We start from the raw sequence: 10564 nt of genomic DNA on the forward strand, positions 1-10564 counted from the left end.
CTACCCTATCCTCTTTCCTATCCTATCCTCTATCCTGTCCTATCCTCTATCCTATCCTATCCTCTATCCTATCCTATCCCCTATCCGATCCTCTATCTTATCCTATCATCTTTCCTCTATCATATCCTATCTTCTATCCTATCCTATCCTCTATCCTATCAAATCCCCTATCCTATCCTCTATCCTATCCTATCATCTATCCTCTATCCTATCCTATCCTCTATCCTATCCTATCTTCTACCCTATCCTATCCTCTATCCTACCCTATCCTCTATCCTATCCTATCCTCTATCCAATCCTCTATCCTATCCCATCCTCTATCCTATCCTATCCTCTATCCTATCCTATCCTCTGTCCTATCCTATCCTCTATCCTATCCTATCCTCTATCCTTTCCTATCGTCTATCCTATCCTCTATCCTATCCTATCCTCTATCCTATCCTATCCTCTATCCTTTCCTATCGTCTATCCTATCCTCTATCCTATCCTATCCTCTATCCTATCCTATCCCCAATACTATCCTGTCCTCTATCCTATCCTATCCTCTATCCTATCCTATCCTCTATCCTATCATATCCTCTATCCTATAATATCCTCTATCCAATCCTCTATCCTATCCTATCCTCTATCCTATCCTATCCTCTATACTATCCTACCCTCTATCCTATCCTATCCTCTATCCTATCCTATCCTCTATCCTATCCTATCGTCTATCCTATCCTCTATCCTATCCTATCCTCCATCCTATCCTATCCTCAATCCTATCCTCAATCCTATCCTTTCCTGTATCCTATCCAATCCTGTCCTCTATCCTATCCTATCCTCTATCCTATCGTATCCTCTATCCTATCCTATCGTCTATCCTGTCCTCTATCCTATCCAATCCTCTATCCTATCCTATCCTCTATCCTATCATATCCTCTATCCTATAATATCCTCTATCCTATCCTATCCTCTATCCAATCCTCTATCCTATCCTATCCTCAATCCTATCTTATCCTCTATCCTATCCTGTCTTCTATCCTATCCTATCCTGTATCCTATCAAATTCCCTATCCTATCCTGTATCCTATCCTATCCTCTATCCTATCCTATCCTCTATCCTATCCTATCCTCTATCCTATCCTATCGTCTATCCTATCCTCTATCCTATCCTATCCTCTATCCTATCCTAACCTCCATCCTATCCTATCCTCAATCCTATCCTTTCCTGTATCCTGTCCAATCCTGTATCCTATCCTGTCCTCTATCCTATCCTATCCTCTATCCTATCGTATCCTCTATCCTATCCTATCGTCTATCCTGTCCTCTATCCTATCCAATCCTCTATCCTATCCTATCCTCTATCCTATCATATCCTCTATCCTATAATATCCTCTATCCTATCCTATCCTCTATCCAATCCTCTATCCTATCCTATCCTCTATCCTATCCTATCCTCTATCCAATCCTCTATCCTATCTACCCTCTATACTATCCTATCGTCTATCCTATCCTCTATCCTATCCTATACTCTATCCTATCCTATCCTCCATCCTATCCTATCCCCAATACTATCCTTTCCTGTATCCTATCCAATCCTGTATCCTATCCTGTCCTCTACTCTATCCTACCCTCTATCCTATCCTGTCCTCTATCCTATCCTATCCTCTATCCTATCCTATGCTCTATCCTATCCTATCGTCTATCCTATCCTCTATCCTATCCTATCAAATCCCCTATCCTATCCTCTGTCCTATCCTATCCTCTATCCTTTCCTATCCTCTATCCTACCCTATCCTCTTTCCTATCCTATCCTCTATCCTGTCCTATCCTCTATCCTATCCTATCCTCTATCCTATCCTATCCCCTATCCGATCCTCTATCTTATCCTATCATCTTTCCTCTATCATATCCTATCTTCTATCCTATCCTATCCTCTATCCTATCAAATCCCCTATCCTATCCTCTATCCTATCCTATCATCTATCCTCTATCCTATCCTATCCTCTATCCTATCCTATCTTCTACCCTATCCTATCCTCTATCCTACCCTATCCTCTATCCTATCCTATCCTCTATCCAATCCTCTATCCTATCCCATCCTCTATCCTATCCTATCCTCTATCCTATCCTATCCTCTGTCCTATCCTATCCTCTATCCTATCCTATCCTCTATCCTATCCTATCGTCTATCCTATCCTCTATCCTATCCTATCCTCTATCCTATCCTATCCTCTATCCTATCCTATCCTCTATCCTATCCTATCCTCTATCCTATCCTATCCTCTATCCTATCCTATCCTCTATCCTATCCTATCCTCTATCCTATCCTATCCTCTATCCTATCCTATCCTCTATCCTATCCTATCAAATCCCCTATCCTATCCTCTGTCCTATCCTATCCTCTATCCTTTCCTATCCTCTATCCTATCCTATCCTCTTTCCTATCCTATCCTCTATCCTATCCTATCCTCTATCTTATCCTATCGTCTATCCTATCCTCTATCCTATCCTATCCTCTATCCTATCCTATCCTCTATCCTATCCTATCCTCTATACTATCCTACCCTCTATCCTATCCTATCCTCTATCCTATCCTATCCTCTATCCTATCCTATCGTCTATCCTATCCTCTATCCTATCCTATCCTCTATCCTATCCTATCCTCCATCCTATCCTATCCTCAATCCTATCCTTTCCTGTATCCTATCCAATCCTGTATCCTATCCTGTCCTCTATCCTATCCTATCCTCTACCCTATCGTATCCTCTATCCTATCCTATCGTCTATCCTGTCCTCTATCCTATCCAATCCTCTATCCTATCCTATCCTCTATCCTGTCCTATCCTCTATCCTATCCTATCCTCTATCCTATCCTATCCCCTATCCGATCCTCTATCTTATCCTATCATCTTTCCTCTATCATATCCTATCTTCTATCCTATCCTATCCTCTATCCTATCAAATCCCCTATCCTATCCTCTATCCTATCCTATCATCTATCCTCTATCCTATCCTATCCTCTATCCTATCCTATCTTCTACCCTATCCTATCCTCTATCCTACCCTATCCTCTATCCTATCCTATCCTCTATCCAATCCTCTATCCTATCCCATCCTCTATCCTATCCTATCCTCTATCCTATCCTATCCTCTGTCCTATCCTATCCTCTATCCTATCCTATCGTCTATCCTATCCTCTATCCTATCCTATCCTCTATCCTATCCTATCCTCTATCCTATCCTATCCTCTATCCTATCCTATCCTATCCTCTATCCTATCCTATCCTCTATCCTATCCTATCCTCTATCCTATCCTATCCTCTATCCTATCCTATCCTCTATCCTATCCTATCCTCTATCCTACACTATCCTCTACCTTATCCTATCCTCTATCCTATCCAATTACCTATCCTATCCTCTATAATATCCTTTCCTCTATCCTATCCTATCCTCTATCCTATCCTATCCTCTATCCGATTCTCTATCCTATCCTATCCTCTAACCGATTCTCTATCCTATCCTATCCTCTATCCTATCCTATCCTGTATCAGATCCTCTATCCTATCCTATCATCTATCCTATCCTTTATCGTATCCTATCCTATCCTCTATCCTATCCTATCCTCTACCCTATCCTATCCTCTATCCTATCCTTTCCACAATCCTATTATATCCTCTATCCTATTATATCCTCTATCCTATCCTATATTATCCTCTATTCTATCCTATCCTCTATCCTATCCTATCCTCTTTCCTATCCTATCCTCTATCCCATCCTATCCTCTATCCTATCCTACCCTCTATCCTATCCGATCCTCTATCCTATCCTCTATCCTATCCTCTATCCTATCCTAACCTCCATCCGATCCTCTATCCTATCCTATCATCTATCCTATTCTATCCTCTATCCTATGCTATCCTCTATCCTATCCTATCCTATATCCTATCCTATCCTCTATCCTATCCTATCCTCTATCCTATCCTATCCTCTATCCTATCCTATCCTCTATCCTATCCTCTCCTCTATCCTATCCTACCCTCTTTCCAATCCTATCCTCTATCCTATCCTATCCTCTATCCTATCCTATCCTCTATCCGATCCTCTATCCTATCCTAGCCTCTATTTTATCCTATCCTCTATCCTATCCTATCCTCTATCCTATCCTATCCTCTATCCTATCCTATCCTCTATCCTATCCTATCCTCTATCCGATCCTCTATCCTATCCTATCCTCTATCCGATCCTCTATCCTATCCTATCCTCTATCCTATCCTATCCTATCCTCTATCCTATCCTATCCTCTATCCTATAATATCATCTATCCTATCCTATCCTCTATCCTATCCTATCCTCTATCCTATCCTATCCTCTATCCCATCCTATCCTATCGTATCCTATCCTCTATCCTAGCCTATCCTCTATCCGATCCTCTATCCTATCCTTTCCTCTATTATAACCTATCCTCTATCCTATCCTATCCTCTATCCTATCCTATCCTCTATCCTATCCTATCCTATCCTCTATCCTATCCTATCCTCTATCCTATCCTATCCTCTATCCTATCCTTTCCTCTATCCTATCCTATCCTCTATCCTACACTATCCTCTACCTTATCCTATCCTCTATCCTATCCAATTACCTATCCTATCCTCTATAATATCCTTTCCTCTATCCTATCCTATCCTCTATCCTATCCTATCCTCTATCCGATTCTCTATCCTATCCTATCCTCTATCCTATCCTATCCTGTATCAGATCCTCTATCCTATCCTATCATCTATCCTATCCTTTATCTTATCCTATCCTATCCTCTATCCTATCCTATCCTCTACCCTATCCTATCCTCTATCCTATCCTTTCCACAATCCTATTATATCCTCTATCCTATCCTATCCTCTATCCTATCCTATATTATCCTCTATTCTATCCTATCCTCTATCCTATCCTATCCTCTTTCCTATCCTATCCTCTATCCTATCCTCTATACCATCCTCTATCCTATCCTATTCTCTATCCGATCCTCTATCCTATCCTATGCTCTATCCTATCTTATCCTCTATCCTATCCTCTATCCTATCCTCTATCCTATCCTATCCTATCCTCTATCCTATCCTATCCTCTATCCTATCCTATCCTCTATCCCATCCTATCCTTTCGTATCCTGTCCTCTAACCTAGCCTATCCTCTATCCGATCCTCTATCCTATCCTATCCTCTATTATAACCTATCCTCTATCCTATCCTATACTCTATCCTATCCTATCCTCTATCCTATCCTCTATCCTATCCTATCCTCTATCCTATCCTATCCTCTATACTATCCTATCCTCTATCCTATCCTATCCTCTAACCTATCCTATCCTCTATCCTATCCTATCCTCTATCCTATCCTATCCTCTATCCTATCCTATCCTCTATCCTATCCTATCCTCTATCCTATCATCTCCTCTATCCCATCCTATCCTCTATCCTATCCTATCCTCTATCCTATCCTATCCTCTATCCCATCCTATCCTCTATCCTATCCTATCCTCTATCCTATCCTATCCTCTATGCTATCCTATCCTCTATCCTATCCTATCCTCTATCCTATCCTATCCTCTATCCTATCCTATCCTCTATCCTATTCTGTCCTCTATCCTATCCTATCCTCTATCCCATCCTATCCTCTATCCTATCCTACCCTCTATCCTATCCATTCCTCTATCCTATCCTCTATCCTATCCTCTATCCTATCCTAACCTCCATCCGATCCTCTATCCTATCCTATCATCTATCCTATCCTATCCTCTATCCTATCCTATCCTCTATCCCATTCTATCCTCTATCCTATCCTATCCTCTATCCTATCCTATCCTCTATGCTATCCTATCCTGTATCCTATCCTATCCTCCATCCTATCCTATCCTCTATACTATTCTATCCTCTATCCTATCCTATCCTCTATCCCATCCTATCCTCTATCCTATCCTACCCTCTATCCTATCCAATCCTCTATCCTATCCTCTATCCTATCCTCTATCCTATCCTAACCTCCATCCGATCCTCTATCCTATCCTATCATCTATCCTATTCTATCCTCTATCCTATGCTATCCTCTATCCTATCCTATCCTATATCCTATCCTATCCTCTATCCTATCCTATCCTCTATCCTATCCTATCCTCTATCCTATCCTATCCTCTATCTTATCCTCTCCTCTATCCTATCCTACCCTCTTTCCAATCCTATCCTCTATCCTATCCTATCCTCTATCCTATCCTATCCTCTATCCGATCCTCTATCCTATCCTAGCCTCTATTTTATCCTATCCTCTATCCTATCCTATCCTCTATCCTATCCTATCCTCTATCCTATCCTATCCTCTATCCGATCCTCTATCCTATCCTATCCTCTATCCTATCCTATCCTCTATCCTATCCTATCCTATCCTCTATCCTATCCTATCCTATCCTCTATCCCATCCTATCCTATCGTATCCTATCCTCTATCCTAGCCTATCCTCTATCCGATCCTCTATCCTATCCTATCCTCTATTATAACCTATCCTCTATCCTATCCTATACTCAATCCTATCCTATCCTCTATCCTATCCTATCCTCTATCCTATCCTATCCTCTATACTATCCTATCCTCTATCCTATCCTATCCTCTATCCTATCCTATCCTCTATCCTATCCTCTCCTCTATCGAATCCTACCCTCTTTCCTATCCTATCCTCTATCCTATCCTATCCTCTATCCTATCCTATCCTCTTTCCTATCCTATACTCTATCCTATCCTCTATACCATCCTCTATCCTATCCTATCCTCTATCCTATCCTATCCTCTATCCGATTCTGTATCCTATCCTATCCTCTATCCTATCCTATCCTGTATCAGATCCTCTATCCTATCCTTTATCGTATCCTATCCTATCCTCTATCCTATCCTATCCTCTACCCTATCCTATCCTCTATCCTATCCTCTATCCTATCCTCTATCCTATCCTATCCTGTATCCTATCCTCTATAATATCGTTTACTCTATCATATCCTATCCTCTATCCTATACTATCATCTATCCTATTCTATCCTCTATCCTATCCTCTACCATATCCAATCCTCTATCCTATCCTCTATCCTATCCTATCCTCTATCCCATTCTATCCTCTATCCTATCCTATCCTCTATCCTATCCTATCCTCTATGCTATCCTATCCTCTATCCTATCCTATACTCTATCCTATCCTATCCTCTATACTATTCTATCCTCTATCCTATCCTATCCTCTATCCCATCCTATCCTCTATCCTATCCTACCCTCTATCCTATCCAATCCTCTATCCTATCCTCTATCCTATCCTCTATCCTATCCTAACCTCCATCCGATCCTCTATCCTATCCTATCATCTATCCTATTCTATCCTCTATCCTATGCTATCCTCTATCCTATCCTATCCTATATCCTATCCTATCCTCTATCCTATCCTATCCTCTATCCTATCCTATCCTCTATCCTATCCTATCCTCTATCCTATCCTCTCCTCTATCCTATCCTACCCTCTTTCCAATCCTATCCTCTATCCTATCCTATCCTCTATCCTATCCTATCCTCTATCCGATCCTCTATCCTATCCTAGCCTCTATTTTATCCTATCCTCTATCCTATCCTATCCTCTATCCTATCCTATCCTCTATGCTATCCTATCCTCTATCCTATCCTATACTCTATCCTATCCTATCCTCTATACTATTCTATCCTCTATCCTATCCTATCCTCTATCCCATCCTATCCTCTATCCTATCCTACCCTCTATCCTATCCAATCCTCTATCCTATCCTCTATCCTATCCTCTATCCTATCCTAACCTCCATCCGATCCTCTATCCTATCCTATCATCTATCCTATTCTATCCTCTATCCTATGCTATCCTCTATCCTATCCTATCCTATATCCTATCCTATCCTCTATCCTATCCTATCCTCTATCCTATCCTATCCTCTATCCTATCCTATCCTCTATCCGATCCTCTATCCTATCCTATCCTATCCTCTATCCTATCCTATCCTCTATCCTATAATATCATCTATCCTATCCTATCCTCTATCCTATCCTATCCTCTATCCTATCCTATCCTCTATCCCATCCTATCCTATCGTATCCTATCCTCTATCCGATCCTCTATCCTATCCTTTCCTCTATTATAACCTATCCTCTATCCTATCCTATCCTCTATCCTATCCTATCCTATCCTCTATACTACCCTATCCTCTATCCTATCCTATCCTCTATCCTGTCCTATCCTCTATCCTATCCTATCCTCTATCCTATACTATCCTCTACCTTATCCTATCCTCTATCCTATCCAATTACCTATCCTATCCTCTATAATATCCTTTCCTCTATCCTATCCTATCCTCTATCCTATCCTATCCTCTATCCGATTCTCTATCCTATCCTATCCTCTATCCTATCCTATCCTGTATCAGATCCTCTATCCTATCCTATCATCTATCCTATCCTTTATCGTATCCTATCCTATCCTCTATCCTATCCTATCCTCTACCCTATCCTATCCTCTATCCTATCCTTTCCACAATCCTATTATATCCTCTATCCTATCCTATCCTCTATCCTATCCTATATTATCCTCTATTCTATCCTATCCTCTATCCTATTATATCCTCTTTCCTATCCTATCCACTATCCTATCCTCTATACCATCCTCTATCCTATCCTATTCTCTATCCGATCCTCTATCCTATCCTATGCTCTATCCTATCTTATCCTCTATCCTATCCTCTATCCTATCCTCTATCCTATCCTATCCTGTATCCTATCCTCTACCCTATCCTCTCCTCTATCCTATCCATTCCTCAATCCTATTATATCCTCTATCCTATCCTATCCTCTATCCTATCCTATCCTATCCTCTATCCTATCCTATCCTCTATCCTATCCTATCCTCTATCCTATCCTATCCTCTATACTATCATATCCTATCCTCTATCCTATCCTATCCTCTATCCTATCCTATCCTCTATCCTATCCTATCCTCTATCCTATTCTATCCTCTATCCTATCCTATCCTCTATCCTATCCTATCCTATCCTCTATCCTATCCTATCCTATCCTCTATCCCATCCTATCCTATCGTATCCTATCCTCTATCCTAGCCTATCCTCTATCCGATCCTCTATCCTATCCTATCCTCTATTATAACCTATCCTCTATCCTATCCTATACTCAATCCTATCCTATCCTCTATCCTATCCTATCCTCTATCCTATCCTATCCTCTATACTATCCTATCCTCTATCCTATCCTATCCTCTATCCTATCCTATCCTCTATCCTATCCTCTCCTCTATCCTATCCTACCCTCTTTCCTATCCTATCCTCTATCCTATCCTATCCTCTATCCTATCCTATCCTCTTTCCTATCCTATACTCTATCCTATCCTCTATACCATCCTCTATCCTATCCTATCCTCTATCCTATCCTATCCTCTATCCGATTCTGTATCCTATCCTATCCTCTATCCTATCCTATCCTGTATCAGATCCTCTATCCTATCCTATCATCTATCCTATCCTTTATCGTATCCTATCCTATCCTCTATCCTATCCTATCCTCTACCCTATCCTATCCTCTATCCTATCCTCTATCCTATCCTCTATCCTATCCTATCCTGTATCCTATCCTCTACCCTATCCTATCCTCTATCGTATCCTCTATCGTATCCTATCCTATCCTCTACCCTATCCTATCCTCTATCCTATCCTTTCCTCAATCCTATTATATCCTCTATCCTATCCTATCCTCTATCCTATCCTTTCCTATCCTCTATCCTATCCTATCCTCTATCCTATCCTATCCTCTATCCTATTCTATCCTCTATCCTATCCTATCCTCTATCCTATCCTATCCTATCCTCTATCCCATCCTATCCTATTGTATCCTATCCTCTATCCTAGCCTATCCTCTATCCGATCCTCTATCCTATCCTATCCTCTATTATAACCTATCCTCTATCCTATCCTATACTCAATCCTATCCTATCCTCTATCCTATCCTATCCTCTATCCTATCCTATCCTCTATACTATCATATCCTATCCTCTATCCTATCCTATCCTCTATCCTATCCTATCCTCTATCCTATCCTATCCTCTATCCTACCCTATCCTCTATCCTATCCTATCCTCTATCCCATCCTATCCTCTATCCTATCCTATCCTCTATCCTATCCTATCCTCTATGCTATCCTATCCTCTATCCTATCCTATCCTCTATCCTATCCTATCCTATCCTCTATACTATTCTATCCTCTATCCTATCCTATCCTCTATCCCATCCTATCCTCTATCCTATCCTACCCTCTATCCTATCCAATCCTCTATCCTATCCTCTATCCTATCCTCTATCATATCCTAACCTCCATCCGATCCTCTATCCTATCCTCTATCATATCCTAACCTCCATCCGATCCTCTATCCTATCCTATCATCTATCCTATTCTATCCTCTATCCTATGCTATCCTCTATCCTATCCTATCCTATATCCTATCCTATCCTCTATCCTATCCTATCCTATCC

The sequence above is a fragment of the Halictus rubicundus genome, unplaced genomic scaffold (genome assembly GCF_050948215.1).
Source record: "Halictus rubicundus isolate RS-2024b unplaced genomic scaffold, iyHalRubi1_principal scaffold0079, whole genome shotgun sequence".
In the NCBI taxonomy this organism is placed as follows: domain Eukaryota; kingdom Metazoa; phylum Arthropoda; class Insecta; order Hymenoptera; family Halictidae; genus Halictus; species Halictus rubicundus.